Source organism: Staurois parvus, unplaced genomic scaffold (genome assembly GCF_062004578.1).
Source record: "Staurois parvus isolate SC_StPar_1 unplaced genomic scaffold, SC_StPar_1.0 ptg000449l, whole genome shotgun sequence".
Taxonomy (NCBI): domain Eukaryota; kingdom Metazoa; phylum Chordata; class Amphibia; order Anura; family Ranidae; genus Staurois; species Staurois parvus.
The window spans coordinates 1,323,507-1,340,413 of NW_028318245.1; the positions used below are offsets into that span (position 1 = coordinate 1,323,507).

Genomic DNA, 16,907 nt, shown 5'->3' on the forward strand with positions numbered 1-16,907 from the left:
CCATTGTTTCTATGTGTTTATCAGATGATGGGGGATCTAGGTGGACCCTCCGTACTGCTCTCTCCTTTACGATAAAGTCTCCTCTTACCCGGTGATGTGAGGGGCGGCTGATTGTCCATCATGACGTCCTTGTAGAGGTCCTTGTGTCCTTCTAAATACTCCCACTCCTCCATGGAGAAATAGACAGTGACACCCTGACACCTTATAGGAACCTGACACACACAATGATACAGTCACCATCCAGACACATCCCTTGTCTGTTACTGGAGAATGTCCCAGAATTCCCGGCACCGCTCACCTCTCCTGTCAGCAGATCAATGATCTTCAGGGTGACTTCTAGAACCTTCTTCTTTCTCTCTTCTATCAGGAGGGAGGTGGAGGCAATGTGATGTCATATGATCGGCAGACTTCATATATGTGACTCTATATGTGAACATGAATAGTAAAATAAAATGCCTTTCCCAGAATCCCCCTCACCTTCTCGGTCAGGTCTCCATGTATTAAACCCCACTTCATGCTGAGATATCATTTACCACACAGGGTCCCGCACTCTGTAGGGTAAAAGCTGGAGGGATATTAGGAGTAGCTGTGAGGTCATTGTGATGTCATAGGATTCTCTGACTGATTGGAGGGACACTGGGAGGAGCTGTGAGGAGTGCTCTGTGAGGTTTCTATACACAAATATATTTCTCCAGGGTGCGTCCCACCTCTCCTAAACTGAAAGATGCCAGGACACATCGTATTTGTATGATCCAGAGACTTTACTGATCCCATTTTAGGAAAGATATGAGACTGGGATCATTATGGAAAAAATTATTTTCAGAACATTTCCCACAAATCACATTTCCATTTTTCTTCCTTTTTGAATCTTATAAAATAAAAAAGACATACACCTTCCAAAAAAATAAATAAATCCTCCGCCACTAATAAAAGTCACATAATGTGAGCTGAGAAGGTAATTGGTGGAAAAGGTGACATATCTCCAAAATGAAGAAAACGTTCTGGCCCCATAAGTGAGGAATGTGACGATGGAGGGAGAGGACGGCCGTGACGGAGGAGGGAGAGGACGGACGTAATCATGGAGGGAGAGGACGGAAGGGACGGTGGAGGGAGAGGGCGGACGTGACGGAGGAGGGAGAGGACGGACGTGACGGAGGAGGGAGAGGACGGACGTGACGGAGGAGGGAGAGGACGGACGGAACCGTGGAGGGAGAGGACGGACGGGACCGTGGAGGGAGAGGACGGATGTGACGGTAGAGGGAAAGGGTGGGTGTGACGGTGGAGGACAGACATAACTGTGGAGGGAGAGGTCAGACGGGATGGTTGAGGAAGAGGATGGACATGACTGCGGAGGGAGAGGATGGACGCGACAGCGGAGGGAGAGGATGGATGTGACGATCGAGGAAGAGGACGAACATGATGGGGGGGCTACTGGGTGTAAATATAAAATAAGATCCTATTACCTCCTCTGCTGTCACTTCCAGCAATGTCTCCTACTTCCTCCCACATGGAACTTCCTGTCTGGACTTGACACCACTTCCTGTCTTCCATAGAGACTTCCTGTCTGGGAAGAAGTGAGATCACCATCTTGTGGAGCTCAGAGGAACTGCAGCCCCGAGAACATTCTGGTAGTGTGACCCCGGCCTTGTGCTGGGTGTGTATGGACTGTATGTCCTCATAGAGGGGTCACCTCCACTCCCACCAAGGGGGACAGAAATAAACGACTGCCTAGTCCAGCCTTTCTCAGCCAGGGCTCCTCCAAAGGGTTCTAGAGGGTCGAGTAATGAACAATTTCTGTCTCGCAGTAACAATTGACATTAATGATCTGTAAGGGGGACAGTCTTCATACTGATGACCGGGGATCCTTCTCCCACTGATCACTGATATAAGGGGGTCCTTCTCCCACCAATCACTGATATATGGGGTCTCTCTCTCATTTATCACTACTATAAGGGGGTCCTTCTCCAACTGATCTAAGGGGATCCTTCTCCCACCGATCACTGATATAAGGGGGTCCTTCTCCCACCGATCACTGATAGAAGGGGGTCCATCTCCCACTGATCTAAGGGGATCCTTCTCCCACCGATCACTGATATAAGGGGGTCCTTCTCCCACCGATCACTGATATAAGGGGGTCCATCTCCCACCGATCACTTTTATAAGGGCATACAAATGAAGAAAATATAGATGCCGCACTCTATCGAGACCTATTACCTGTATATAATATAAAAACTGTATTTACATTAAATCTCTAATAGCTGCATGATCTCTTATGTGTAACCATACATGACTGTAATGCCAATCAATACCCAAACTTGTGTTAATAGTGAATAAATGAATTAGCAAAATATATATCAAAATTGGTGATAAAGAAAGAGAAAAATAATTAAAAAATAAATAATAAAAGTCTGTACAAAATTATTCAAATTTGTGTCCTTCGATGATTAAATAAATAATCCAATTAATAAATTGAAAAATATGAAAAATGAATAAAAGGTGAGAGTCAATAAATATTGTGCAAAAACACAAAACAAACTTGGTGTTTTGGTTCTTGGTTCAGCAAGGATGAAATATCTGTGTGCTCTCTCCAATCAGCCGGAGGTGATGCAGGTGAAGGTTGCAGATAGAGGGCTACTATGTAAGCCTGGATGGTCATATGGATCTCTCCCTCCTCAGATCTTTCCTTGATCCAGCCCTTTAGGCATTCCTCATACAGATCATGTAAATAGAGAAAAGTGCATAGTGCTTTATCGTTCAAAAAAATAAACACTTTAATTTGCGCTCAATATGCACTCACATTGATTAAAAACAATCTGCACTTTGTATAATAGCTGCTTAAAGCGGTGAAGACCAGCCTCTCGGGTGTCCTCGCATACACTACCAGTGCTCGCCGTGTAAGGATGCGTAGTGATGTCACTGCACCTCCCCAACGTGTATCTCCACAGGGATTCATGGCTTAGCCCTCTGTCTGCAACCTTCACCTGCATCACCTCCGGCTGATTGGAAGGAGAGCACACAGATATTTCATCCTTGCTGAACTCTGCACCAAGTTTGTTTTGTGGTTTTGCACAATATTTATTGACTCTCACCTTTTATTCATTTTTCATATTTTTCAATTTATTAATTGGATTATTATTTAATTATCGAAGGACACAAATTTGAATACTTTTGTACATACTTTTATTATTTATTTATTTATTTTTTTCCTTTTATATCACCAATTTTGATATATATTTTCCTAATTCATTTATTCACTATTAACACATGTTTGGGTATTGATTGGCATTACAATCATGTATGGTTACACATAAGAGATCATGCAGCTATTAGAGATTTAATGTAAATACAGATTTTATACTATATACAGGTAATAGGTCTCAATAGAGCGCGGCATCTATATTTTCTTCATTTGTATGCACTGATAACTCACATTTATGAGGGTGAGCAAGATAGCCTGCGATCTTATTGATAGAAGCTGTTTATTATACACCTTATTGGCTCACAAGTAAATTTTTATTATTCACTTATATAAGGGGTCCTTCTCCCACCAATCACTGATATAAGGGGGTCCTTCTCCCATCGATCACTGATATAAGGGGGTCCTTCTCCCACCGATCACTGATATAAGGGGGTCCTTCTCCCACCAATCACTGATATAAGGGGGTCCTTCTCCCACTGATCACTGATATAAGGGGGTCCTTCTCCCACCGATCACTGATATAAGGGGGTCCCTCTCTCATTGATCACTGATGTAAGGGGGTCCTTCTCCGACCGATCACTGATATAAGGGGGTCCTTCTCCCACTGATCTAAGGGGATCCTTCTCCCAACGATCACTGATATAAGGGGGTCCTTCTCCCACCGATCACTGATATAAGGGGGTCCTTCTCCCACCGATCACTGATATAAGGGGGTCCTTCTCCCACCGATCACTGATATAAGAGGGTCCTTCTCCCACCGATCACCGATATAAGGGGTCCTTCTCCCACCGATCACCGATATAAGGGGTCCTTCTCCCACTGAGCACTGATATAAGGGGGTCCTTCCACTGATCACTGATTTAAGGGGATCCTTCTCCCAACAATCAGTGATATAAGGGGGTCCTCCCACTAATCACCGATATAAGGGGGTCCTCCCACCAATCACTAATATAAGGGGATCCTTCTCCCAACAATCACTGATATAAAGGGGTCCCACTCTCATTGATCACCCCTGCTCTACAACATGGCCCAAGTACTGTACCTGACTCTGCATACGATGGCCCTTGGTGGGCGATAAGTCCATATTGTGTCAGTCAGGTGAAGACCTATGATATGGTCTTTGAAAGTCTTGGAAAAGATGGTGATGTCATCCAGATAAATGAGAACCATTCAAGGTTAAGGTCCGTTAAAACGTCATTTCAGAAGTTGATGAAACATGCTAGGAGCATTGGTTAGCCACTGAACTCATACGGTCCCAAAGGAGTGATGAAGGCGCTTTTCTCTTGATTCTCCTCCCGTACAGGCATCTGCCAATAGCTACTAGCCAATTCCAGTGTCGAGATGTAACACACTTGTCCTGAGGCCATCAGAGACTCCTCTACCCAGGGGCGGACTGACCATTTGGAAACTCGGGCACTGCCCGAGGGCCCGGGGTCAGTAGGGGGCCCCATGAGATGCCCCTGGTACCTTTTTCATAGGCTTTTTTGTTTGGGCAAGGACACAGGGGCCCCATGATCTCCTATTGCCCGGGGGCCCCATGAGTTGTCAGTCCGCTCCTGCCTCTACCCACAGCAAAGAGCAGGCATCCCAATGGGTACATGCCTTCAACTTCAAAAAATGACCATGGGGCAGCTCATTGATGCCTGCTTTCTCGGATGACCCCACTCTGCAACATATTATGAAGCAGTTCCTTCACCTCCTGACACGGGGCTGGAGGGATATTGTGGTGTCTTCCTCATATTGGGACAGCTCCTCCAGTGTGTAAAGGATGATCTAGAACAGTGGTGCAACCATAGTCCTCTGGGCCCCCAGCAAGTACCAACACGTGTTTTCCCAAAAACTGATGTAGGAGCTGTTACTAATCGAAAACTCAGCCCGGCAGAGACATTTGTTCTACCAACTGCTGATGATGAGAGTTCTCTGAAGTGGTCATGGTGGCTGTTAAAGGTTCCTCCCCCTGGGGGCGAGACGTTTCCACTTTTATGGAACGGTGTTCACATCGACAATAACCAGCTGGGTTGGTAAATGTAAAGGAGTTGTACCCAGATTGGTCATTCGGACAAGCACCTTGCCATGATGCACCTTGGACAGGGTCCTGGCTGCCAACCACTCCTCTCCACTTCTATATCACGCCTGGGTTCAATCATGACAGTAGATCCTTGCGATTTTTCCTAGCTCCCCACCAGCTCCTGTCGCAGCAACAGCTGTAGTTGGTGCCGAGGTGGTTACTATTCCCGCCGCCTGGACTGTATATGATATGCTCCTGACCACTGCTCTCTCTACCCTGGGTTACATATGATATACTCCTGACCACTGCACTCTGTACCTTGGGTTGTATATGACATACTCCTGAGCACAGCACTCTGTACCCTGGGCTGTATGATATACTCCTGACCACTACACTCTGTACCCTGGGCTGTATATGATATGCTCCTGACCACTGCTCTCTCTACCCTGGGTTACATATGATATACTCCTGGTCACTACACTCTGTACCCTGGGTTGTATATGATATGCTCCTGACCACTGCACTCTGTACCCTGGGCTACATATGATATACTCCTGACCACTACACTCTGTACCTTGGGTTGCATATGACATACTCCTGACCACTGCACTCTGTATCCTGGGCTACATATGACATACATCTGACCATCGCACTCTGTACCTTAGGCTGTATATGACATACTCCTGATCACTACACTCTGTTCAATGGGTTGTATATAACATACTCTAGACCCACACAATCTGTACCGTGGACTGTATATGATATACTCCTGACCACCACGCTTTGTACTCTGGGCTGTATATGACATAATGCTGACCACTACACTCTGTACCCTGGGCTGTATATGATATACTCCTGACTACAGCACTCTGCACCCTGGGCTGTATATGACATACTCCTGACCCCTGCACTCTGTACCCTGGGCAGTATATGACATACTCCTGACCCCTGCACTCTGTACCCTGGGCTGTATATGACATACTCCTGACCCCTGCACTCTGTACCCTGGGCTGTATATAATATACTCCTGACACCTGCACTCTGTACCCTGGGCTGTATATAACATACTCCTGACCACTGCACTCTGGGCTGTATATGATATACTCCTGACCCCTGCACTCTGTACCCTGGTCTGTATATGATATACTCCTGACCACTACACTCTGTACCCTGGGCTGTATATGATATACTCCTGACCCCTGCACTCTGTACCCTAGTCTGTATATGATATACTCCTGACCACTACACTCTGTACCCTGGGCTGTATATAACATACTCCTGACCACTGCACTCTGGGCTGTATATGATATACTCCTGACCACTGCACTCTGTACCCTGGACTGTATATGATATGCCCGACCAATACACTCTGTACCCTGGTCTGTATATGACATACTCCTGACCACTACACTCTGTACGCTGGGCTGTATATGACATACTCCTGACCCCTGCACTCTGTACCCTGGGCTCTATATGACATACTCCTGACCACTACACTCTGTACCTTGGGTTGCATATGACATACTCCTGACCACTGCACTCTGTATCCTGGGCTACATATGACATACATCTGACCATCGCACTCTGTACCTTAGGCTGTATATGACATACTCCTGATCACTACACTCTGTTCAATGGGTTGTATATAACATACTCTAGACCCACACAATCTGTACCGTGGACTGTATATGATATACTCCTGACCACCACGCTTTGTACTCTGGGCTGTATATGACATAATGCTGACCACTACACTCTGTACCCTGGGCTGTATATGATATACTCCTGACTACAGCACTCTGCACCCTGGGCTGTATATGACATACTCCTGACCCCTGCACTCTGTACCCTGGGCAGTATATGACATACTCCTGACCCCTGCACTCTGTACCCTGGGCTGTATATGACATACTCCTGACCCCTGCACTCTGTACCCTGGGCTGTATATAATATACTCCTGACACCTGCACTCTGTACCCTGGGCTGTATATAACATACTCCTGACCACTGCACTCTGGGCTGTATATGATATACTCCTGACCCCTGCACTCTGTACCCTGGTCTTTATATGATATACTCCTGACCACTACACTCTGTACCCTGGGCTGTATATGATATACTCCTGACCCCTGCACTCTGTACCCTAGTCTGTATATGATATACTCCTGACCACTACACTCTGTACCCTGGGCTGTATATGATATACTCCTGACCACTACACTCTGTACCCTGGGCTGTATATAACATACTCCTCACCACTGCACTCTGGGCTGTATATGATATACTCCTGACCCCTGCACTCTGTACCCTGGTCTGTATATGACATACTCCTGACCACTGCACTCTGTACCCTGGACTGTATATGATATGCCCGACCAATACACTCTGTACCCTGGTCTGTATATGACATACTCCTGACCACTACACTCTGTACCCTGGGCTGTATATGACATACTCCTGACCCCTGCACTCTGTACCCTGGGCTCTATATGACATACTCCTGACCCCTACACTCTGGACCATTATTTACGGTAAACTCTAAACTGATGACCTGTAAAGATTTGTAACGCATCGCTCCTCATAAACGGACGATCTGTCACCATTGCTCCTCATAAACGGACGATCTGTCACCATTGCTCCTCATAAATGGACGATCTGTCACCATTGCTCCTCATAAACGGACGATCTGTCACCATTGCTCCTCATAAATGGACGATCTGTCACCATTGCTCCTCATAAACGGACGATCTGTCACCATTGCTCCTCATAAACGGACGATCTGTCACCATTGCTCCCGATATACACAATATATATTTTAGTTCCATAGATACTTTTATTATGATTTTACCTTCAATACGATTGTATTAAAAACATAAAATAAATATAATAGGAAATGTAGAGATGCAATTGGTGACGACAATTAATTGTGCGGAGACCGACTCCCTGTCTTGGAATGAACATGTCCCGACATTTAGGGCTCCCTCACACATGAGGCTGGGGGCGGTAAAAATGCAGCCCACCCACCTTCCTCAGTGCTAACACAGAGCAGCTCAGGACTGCACACAACAAAACTAGGGGCTGTCATGAGGCATTGCACCTGAAATACCTCAACCAGGAAAATATTGCAATACCACATTGTGGCCACTAGATGGAGCCAATGATCATAGGAAATCATTGTATGAAATAAAATATGGCTGACATTCCTTAGGGCTGGTCACATTCATTCAAATATTTTCAAACATCGGTGCTCTGTTTGTGAAATCTCCCACCACCAAATGTCCTCAGGTAAGGATGCCATTTTTATTCTTCTCCTGCTATCAATGGCCAACCCGGTCCCACACTTCATCCATGTCTTTGGTGACCTCTGACCTCCTTATGATGAAGGTCAGCCATGGAGTATATCTGAGGTGTATATCAGGGTGTGCTTCTTCCCCACGAGAGCTGGGATGTCCATCAACATTCATCTAGAAGACATTTCCCACACTCAAGGCACTCATACACCTCCAGGGCTGTGTGGGACCCCTGATGTACAGGAAGACAGGACTTCAGTGAGGAACATTTCCCTCACTCAGGACAGGGAAGTGGCTTCTCCCCCGTGTGACATCTCTGATGTGTGTAAAGATGGTACTTCTGTGAAAAACATTTCCCGCATTCAGGACAGGAGTGCGGCTTCTCCCCCGTGTGAGACCTCTGATGCCTGTAAAGGTGTGACTTATCTGAAAAACATTTCCCGCACTCAGGACAGGAATACGGCTTTTCCCCCGTGTGAGACCTCTGATGTGTGACAAGGTCTGTTTTTTGTACATAACATTTCCCGCACTCAGGACAGGAATAAGGCCTCTCACCCGTGTGAGACCTCTGATGTATGATAAGATTGGACTTCTGTGAAAAACATTTCCCGCACTCAGAACAGAAATACGGTTTTTCCCCCGTGTGAGACCTCTGATGTGTGACAAGATCTGCTTTTTCCACAAAGCATTTCCCGCACTCAGAACAGGAGTAAAGCCTCTCACCCGTGTGAGACCTTTGATGTACTGAAAGATTGGACTTCTGTGAAAAACATTTCCCGCACTCAGTACAGAAATATGGTTTTTCCCCCGTGTGAGACCTCTGATGTCTAACAAAATTTGACCTATTTGCAAAACATTTCCCACACGATGGACAGGAATACGGCTTCTCTCCCGTGTGCAATCTCTGATGTTTGGTAAGGTAGGACTTCTCTGAAAAACATTTCCCGCACTCAGGGCAGTTATGTGGCTTCTCACCTGTGTGAAGTCTTTTATGTACATTAAAACTGCATTTGAATCGGAAACATTTCCCGCACTCAATACAGGAGAAGCTCTTCTCTGATGGAAGGCCGGCCCGGTCCCGCACAGTCTGAGGTTCCTCAGGATACGAGGAATCCGATGGTCCATCTACACTGGGTGGTGCTGGGTGGACATTGGAGGGAGCCAGGTTTCCTCCTGGACTATACTGTGTGATGTCCTCATCTTCTACTTTCCAGTCTGGAGACAAAGTGAGACAATCCTCTGAGGTTTTCCTCATCTCCCGGCCATGGACTAAAATACAAAGACAAAGAGGATTACTAGACAGGAGCTCATTGGTTCCCCCAAACCAGGACTCCGCCCACAACAGGCAGCTTGGGCTCTGAGGAGCTTCCAATTCCACCCTCAAGGGAACTAGGAAATGGCTCCCCTGATCTCCTACCAGGTCATTTCTTTATTCATGGACCTTAGTCAGAGAGTGAGGAAACAACCAGAACTGTCTTTTATAGGAGGGACAGTGATGAGCGGATTATAGGACGAGGGTCCCCACCCCCTCTATCACTCATCGCCATCTTCCCAACACAAGAAGTACTGCACTTCCTTATTCAGTTCATGATTTAGTCATGAAGAACAGCGGGGACGAGCCCCACCAGAGGTCAGAGAGTGAAGATGGGGGGAGAACAACCAAGAGGAAGACTGGACTGATCCTGAAGACCACCATCATTGGGTTACTGGCTCCTCCCTTCATCCTGATGACCACCATCATTGGGTTATTGGCTCTTCCCCCATGCTGAAGACCACCATCATTGGCTCCTCCCCCACAATGAAGACCACCATCATTGGGTTATTGGATCCTCCCCCATCCTGATCCTGAAGACCACCATCATTGGGTTATTGGCTCCTCCTCCATCCTGAAGACCACCATCATTGGGTTATTGGCTCCTCCCCCATCCTGATCCTGAAGACCAACATCATTGGGTTATTGGATCCTCCCCCATCCTGATCCTGAAGACCACCATCTTTGGGATATTGGCTCCTCCCTTATCCTGAAGACCACTATCATTGGGTTATTGGCTCCTCCCCCATCCTGAAGACCATCATCATTGGGTTATTGGCTCCTCCCCCATCCTGATCCTGAAGACCAACATCATTGGGTTATTGGCTCCTCCCCCATCCTGAAGACCACCATCTTTGGCTTATTGGCTCCTCCCCCATCCTGAAGACCACTATCATTGGGTTATTGGCTCCTCCCCCATCCTGAAGACCACCATCATTGGGTTATTGACTCCTCCCCCCATCCTGAAGACCACCATCATTGGGTTATTGACTCCTCCCCCCATCCTGAAGACTACCATCATTGGGTTATTGGCTCCTCCCCCCATCCTGAAGACCACCATCATTGGGTTATTGACTCCTCCCTCACTATCACTTTCTGTTTAAGGGTCCAACGTTGGAGGATGTTATCACATTATTATCACCATGTAAAAGTCTGTGCTCTGATCAAAACATTATTGTTGGTGCCGTTTGTTTGGAGAACCATATCACTAAAATTTAAGCCCAAAATGAACCCAATGTTCTGGCCCCGTGTCTAGGTGGAACCTCCCTATCAATAAAACCTCCCCTTATTCTGCTAAAACCCAAAATACAATAAAACCTTCTAATTTTGGTGGGATCTTCAAGGCACAAACCCATTCTGCTAAACCCAGGCATGCGGCAGAAGACCCTAGACTCATACCCCAGGTGCCCACGGCGAGTAATGCCTAGGGTGAAATCAACATGTTACCACCAGCTGATTCCCAGAACCTCCATAAATCCAGTCCAGAGAAGGAAGATTATCTGAGAGGAATACAGGACAGGGAACACAGACCAGGGTATTACAGGCTGTTATCACCCTGCCCCACTCTGCACCAATCAGTGAGCAGTATGGGAGGAGGAATGGATTTAGTGTTGATGACCCACCTGTGCTGATCTCTGTAGGAGTGTCCTCCTCTATAAATGTCGCCGTTATTCCATCCTCCTCCATAGACTGCTGATCATCCCTCACATACGCCTCTTCTTCTTCAGCTTTACCCTCAACTTTACAATGTCTCAGGTTTCCATTCTGAATATAGAATACAAATTACATCGATGGTAACAAAGCAGATAATGTACAGATCCTAATGATGCTATCAGTGATTGTTCCTCACCTACCTGATGATGGTGAGGGATGGTGTGACCTTCCTGTGTGGAATCCCGGGAATACAGAGGAGGGGGACATCTCTCTGGTGGGTTCCCATTACTGAATCCATCAACCTGATGATGGTGAGGGATGGTGGGATCTTCCTGTGTGGAATCCCAGGAATACAAAGGACGGGGACATCTCTCCAGTGAGTTCCCATGACTGGATCCATCTACCTGATGGTGAGGGATGGTGAGATCTTCCTGTATGGAATCCCGGGAATACAGAGGACGGGGACATTTCTCTGGTGGGTTCCCATGACTGGGTCCATCAACCTGATGAAGGTGAGGGATCGTGTGACCTTCCTGTGTGGAATCCCGGGAATACAGAGGACGGGGACATCTCTCTGGTGGGTTCCCATGACTGGATCCATCTGTAGGAAACACACACACTGACTGAATCCATTGTTTCTATGTGTTTATCAGATGATAAACACATAGAATCAGTCTCCTCTTACCCGGTGATGTGAGGGGCGGCTGATTGTCCATCATGATGTCCTTGTAGAGGTCCTTGTGTCCTTCTAAATACTCCCACTCCTCCATGGAGAAATAGACAGTGACATCCTGACACCTTATAGGAACCTGACACACACAATGATACAGTCACCATCCAGACACATCCCTTGTCTGTTACTGGAGAATGTCCCAGAATTCCCGGCACCGCTCACCTCTCCTGTCAGCAGCTCCATCATCTTCTTGGTGACTTCTAGAATCTTCTGCATGTTGTGTCTCTCAGGGTTTATGGAGTCACATGGAGGCACTATGATGGTCATATGATCACCTGACTTCAGAAGAGGAAATCTCTGTATTGAGGAACCAATGGGAATAGCATGTTAGAATCCCAGAATCTTCCTCACCTCTCCGGTCAGGTCTGTGTTTTATTAATAGAGCTAAGAGTGATGTCATGTGACCTCCCAGAATCCTCCTCACCTCTCCGGTCAGGTCCGTGTTTTATTAATAGAGATGAGAGTGATGTCATGTGACCTCCCAGAATCCTCCTCACCTCTCTGGTCAGGTCCGTGTTTTATTAATAGAGATGAGAGTGATGTCACGTAACCTCCCAGAATCCTCCTCACCTCCCCGGTCAGGTCTGTGTTTTATTAATAGAGATGAGAGTGATGTCACGTGACCTCCCAGAATCCTCCTCACCTCTCCGGTCAGGTCTGTGTTTTATTAATAGAGATGAGAGCGACGCCACGTGACCTCCCAGAATTCTCTTCACCTCTCCGGTCAGGTCTGTGTTTTATTAATAGAGATAAGAGTGATGTCATGTGACCTCCCAGAATCCTCCTCACCTCTCCGGTCAGCAGGTAGATGATCTCCAGGGTGAGGTTTAGTATCCTCTCAGTCATGTGACTCCAGTCCTCCTCCATCCTCATTTGTGCAGTCATGTGATCTATACAGGTCTCCTTGTAGACGGATAACTTTGGAAAATGAAAGTAAGAATGATTTGGATGGTATCAGTCACACAATAATAGGATGTGGATGTGAGGGGGGAATAGGAGGGTTGCTGGACATTTAGGAACTACTCCCCCATGGGAACACATTTAGTTTAGCTTTGAACTGCCTTGCCTGATGCATAGCACTGATCACTGGCCACACGTTAGGTGGTGCTCTGCAAAAAGACCACCTCAAAGAAGAAGTGCCCACTTGGTATCCTAGAACACTTTATTTGATCAGTGAGATGGTAAGAAGGTTAAAGCTGCCTTTTCCTTGCAAGAGTTCCGTAAGGAGGTCTGGAAAGTAAGTGCAGGTGGGAGGACCATTGTAGTCCCCCCTCCCTACCTTAGAATCTCTCTGAGCCCTACAGCTCCTCTTCCCTCAGGCCTTCCAACCCTAAGGGCCAGGAGCCCTTCAGCTACACTACCCCCTCAGAACTGTTCATCCCCACTACATCCTCAAAGTCCTTCAACAAAACTACCTCCTCAGGGGTCCCAATGTCATTCAGCCTTAGTGCCCCCTCAAAGGCTCTTTAGCTCCTCTACTTCCCTCAGAGCCCTCAGGCCTTCCAACCCTATCAAGGGCCATGAGCCCTTCAGCTACACTACCCCCTCAGAACTGTTCATCCCCACTACATCCTCAGAGTCCTTCAACACAACTACCTCCTCAGGGGTCCCAACGTCATTCAGCCTTAGTGCCCCTTCAAAGGCTCTTTAGCTCCTGTACTTCCCTCACAGCCCTCAATATTTTCCTCCCTCTGACACCAATGATGGAACATATTCTTCATGGCAGTCTGTGGAATGTTTTTTTCCTCCTGACCAGCAATGTACGGGGCTCTATGCTCCATACTCCTGACCCCGGCACTCCATCATTGTGTTGGCTGCATAGTGTAATGATTGCCCATTGGCTGCCTGTGCAGTGTAATCATTGCCCTTTGTAGGCCATGTATGGTCAGGATAGTCATTGTCTTGTCTATTTACTGTCAGTGCTGTTTGTCTGGAGGACCATATTACTAGAATATATCTCCAAAATGGAGAAAATTTGTCCGGCACCGTAAGTGGGGGGATGTTCTGCCCCTGAAGGGGTCACTTACGTTTCCACACTATATAGGTGTGTATCATCTGCTGGTGATAAAAGACGTCACAGTGACTATGGAGGAAGAGGATGGACATGACTATGGAGGAAGAGGACAGGCATGACTATGGAGGAAGAGGACAGACATGACTATGGAGGAAGAGGACAGACATCACAGTGACTACAGAGGAAGTGGGCGGACATGACGATGGAGGAGGGCGTACATGACTATGGAAGGAGAGGATGGATATGACTATGGAAGAAGAGGATTAATATGACGGTGGGGGAAGAGGACGGACATGACGGAGGGTTACTGGATATAAATAGAAAATAAGATCTTATTACCTCCTCTACTGCCACTTCAAGCAATGTCTCCTCTCTACTTCCTCCCGACTCACCTCTGACCTAGGACTTCCTGTTTGTTCCTGACATCACTTCCTGTCTGCACCTGACACCACTTCCTGTTTTTCAGAGACTTCCTGGCTGGGTAGAAGTGAGATCACTGCTTTGTGGAGCTCAGAGGAACTGCAGCCCCGGGAACCGTCTGGTAATGTGACCCCGGCCTTGTGCTGGGTGTGTATGGACTGTATGTCCTCATAGAGGGGTCACCTCCACTCCCACCAAGGGGGACAGAAATAAACGACTGCCTAGTCCAGCATTTCTCAGCCAGGGCTCCTCCAAAGGGTTCTAGAGGGTCGAGTAATGAACAATTTCTGTCTCTCAGTAACAATTGACATTAATGATCTGTAAGGGGGACAGTCTTCATACTGATGACCATGTAAGAATGTCCTTCTCCCACTGACCACTGATATAAGGGGGTCCTCCCATCGGTCTACAATGTAAAGGACCACTGCACTGACCACTGATATAAGGGGGTCCTTCTCCCATCTTTCTCCAATGTAAAGGACCACTGCACTGACCACTGACATAAGGGGGTCCTTCTCCCATTGGTCACCAATGTAAGGGATCAATACACTGACCACTGATATAAGGGGGTCCTTCGCCTATTGATCACCAATGTAAAGGACCACTACACTGACCTCTGATATAAAAGGGTCCTTCTCCCATTGGTCTCCAATGTACAGGACCACCACACTGACCTCTGATATAAAGGGGTCCTTCTCTCATTGGTCACCAATGTAAGGATCACCACAATGACTTCTAATATAAAGGGGTCCTCACACTAATATAAGGGGGTCCTTCTCCCATTGGTCACCAATGTAAGGGACCACAATACTGACCACTGACATAAGGGGGTCTTTCTTCCATTGATCACCAATGTAAGGGATCACAATGACCTCTGATATAAGGGGGTCCTCCCACTAATATAAGGGGTCCCTCTGCCATTGGTCACCAATGTAAGGGACCAGTGCACTGACCCCTGATAGAAGGGGGTCCTCCCATTGGTCACCAATGTAAAGGATCACTACACTGACCACTGATATAAGGGGGTCCTTCACCCATTGATGATAAAGTGTAAGGGACAACAATGCTGACCTCTGATATAAGGGGGTCCTTTGCCAATCGGTCTCCAATTTAAAGGACCACAGCACTAACCACTGATATAAGGGGGTCCTTCACCCATTGATAACCAGTGTAAGGTACCAGTACACAGGCCACTGATATAAGGGGGTCCTTCGCCCATTGATCACCAGTGTAAGGGACCACTACAGAAACCACTGATATAAGGGGGTCCTTTGCCCATTAATCACCAGTGTAAGGGACCACTACACTGACCACTGATTTAAGGGGGTCCTTCACCCATCGGTCTCCAATTTAAAGGACCACAGCACTGACCACTGATATAAGGGGGTCTGTTGCCCATTGATCACCAGTGTAAAGTACCACAACACTGACCACTGATATAAGGGGGTCCTTCCCCCATTGATGACCAGTGTAAGGGACCACTACACTGACCACTGATAAAAGGTGGTCCTTCGCCCATTGATGACCAGTGTAAGGGACCACAATACTGACCACTGATATAAGGGGGTCCTTCGCCCATCGGTCTCCAATTTAAAGGACCACAACATTGACCATTGATATAAGGGGGTCCTTCCCCCATTGATCACCAGTGTAAAGGACCACTACACACCACTGATAAAAGGTGGTCCTTCGCCCATTGATCACCAGTGTAAGGGACCACAATACTGACCACTGATATAAGGGGGTCCTTCGCCCATCGTTCTCCAATTTAAAGGACCACTACACTGACCACTAGGAATGATCCCTGGGTTCAGTTTGACCCAAGAACCAGACAATTTTACTTGTTGGAAGATTCAGAGAATGGGCAAACGAAATGGCTGTTCAGCCAAGTTGAACCCATTACTTTGGCTGCAAATTGTGACGGCTTCCTGCCCAGGCTAGTCGCCAGAGAGTAGGGATGAGCTTACGGCTTTCCCAGCCCCTTCTTCAGCTGAGCACCATATTTAGATTCGATATTTCTTCTGGATCTACACATGGCAGCCTCGGGCTGTTGCTGGTTCCTAAGGAAGCAGTCGGCGCTCGCATCCACCACGTTCCTCGGATTCACTGACATCACCTGGAGTTCATTCTACACAATCAAAATGACATCACTGCTCAAACAGGCAATGTCCATATTTCATCGATGATGTCACCACTATCCCCTCCCCTTGCCTTATATAGCCCATGATACCTCGGGGTTATGTCATTAGCTACTGAAGGATACAATGTACCCTATATT

The 16,907-nt window shown here is 47.2% G+C and overlaps 2 protein-coding genes across 2 annotated transcripts in view; both read right to left on the reverse strand.

Moving 5' to 3' along the window:
- The window catches only part of LOC149453249 (uncharacterized), a 65,425-nt gene extending 63,907 nt beyond the window's left edge, over positions 1 to 1,518 (reverse strand). The window contains exons 1-2 of the mRNA XM_089688612.1: positions 1,464 to 1,518; positions 299 to 423 (exon numbers count right to left, since the gene is read on the reverse strand). The gene's annotated coding sequence lies outside the window, so the exon portion shown is untranslated. The remainder of the gene's footprint in view (positions 1 to 298; positions 424 to 1,463) is intronic.
- LOC149453251 (uncharacterized) overlaps positions 1 to 16,907 on the reverse strand; it is a 107,999-nt gene that overhangs the window by 30,970 nt on the left and 60,122 nt on the right. The window lies entirely within an intron of this gene.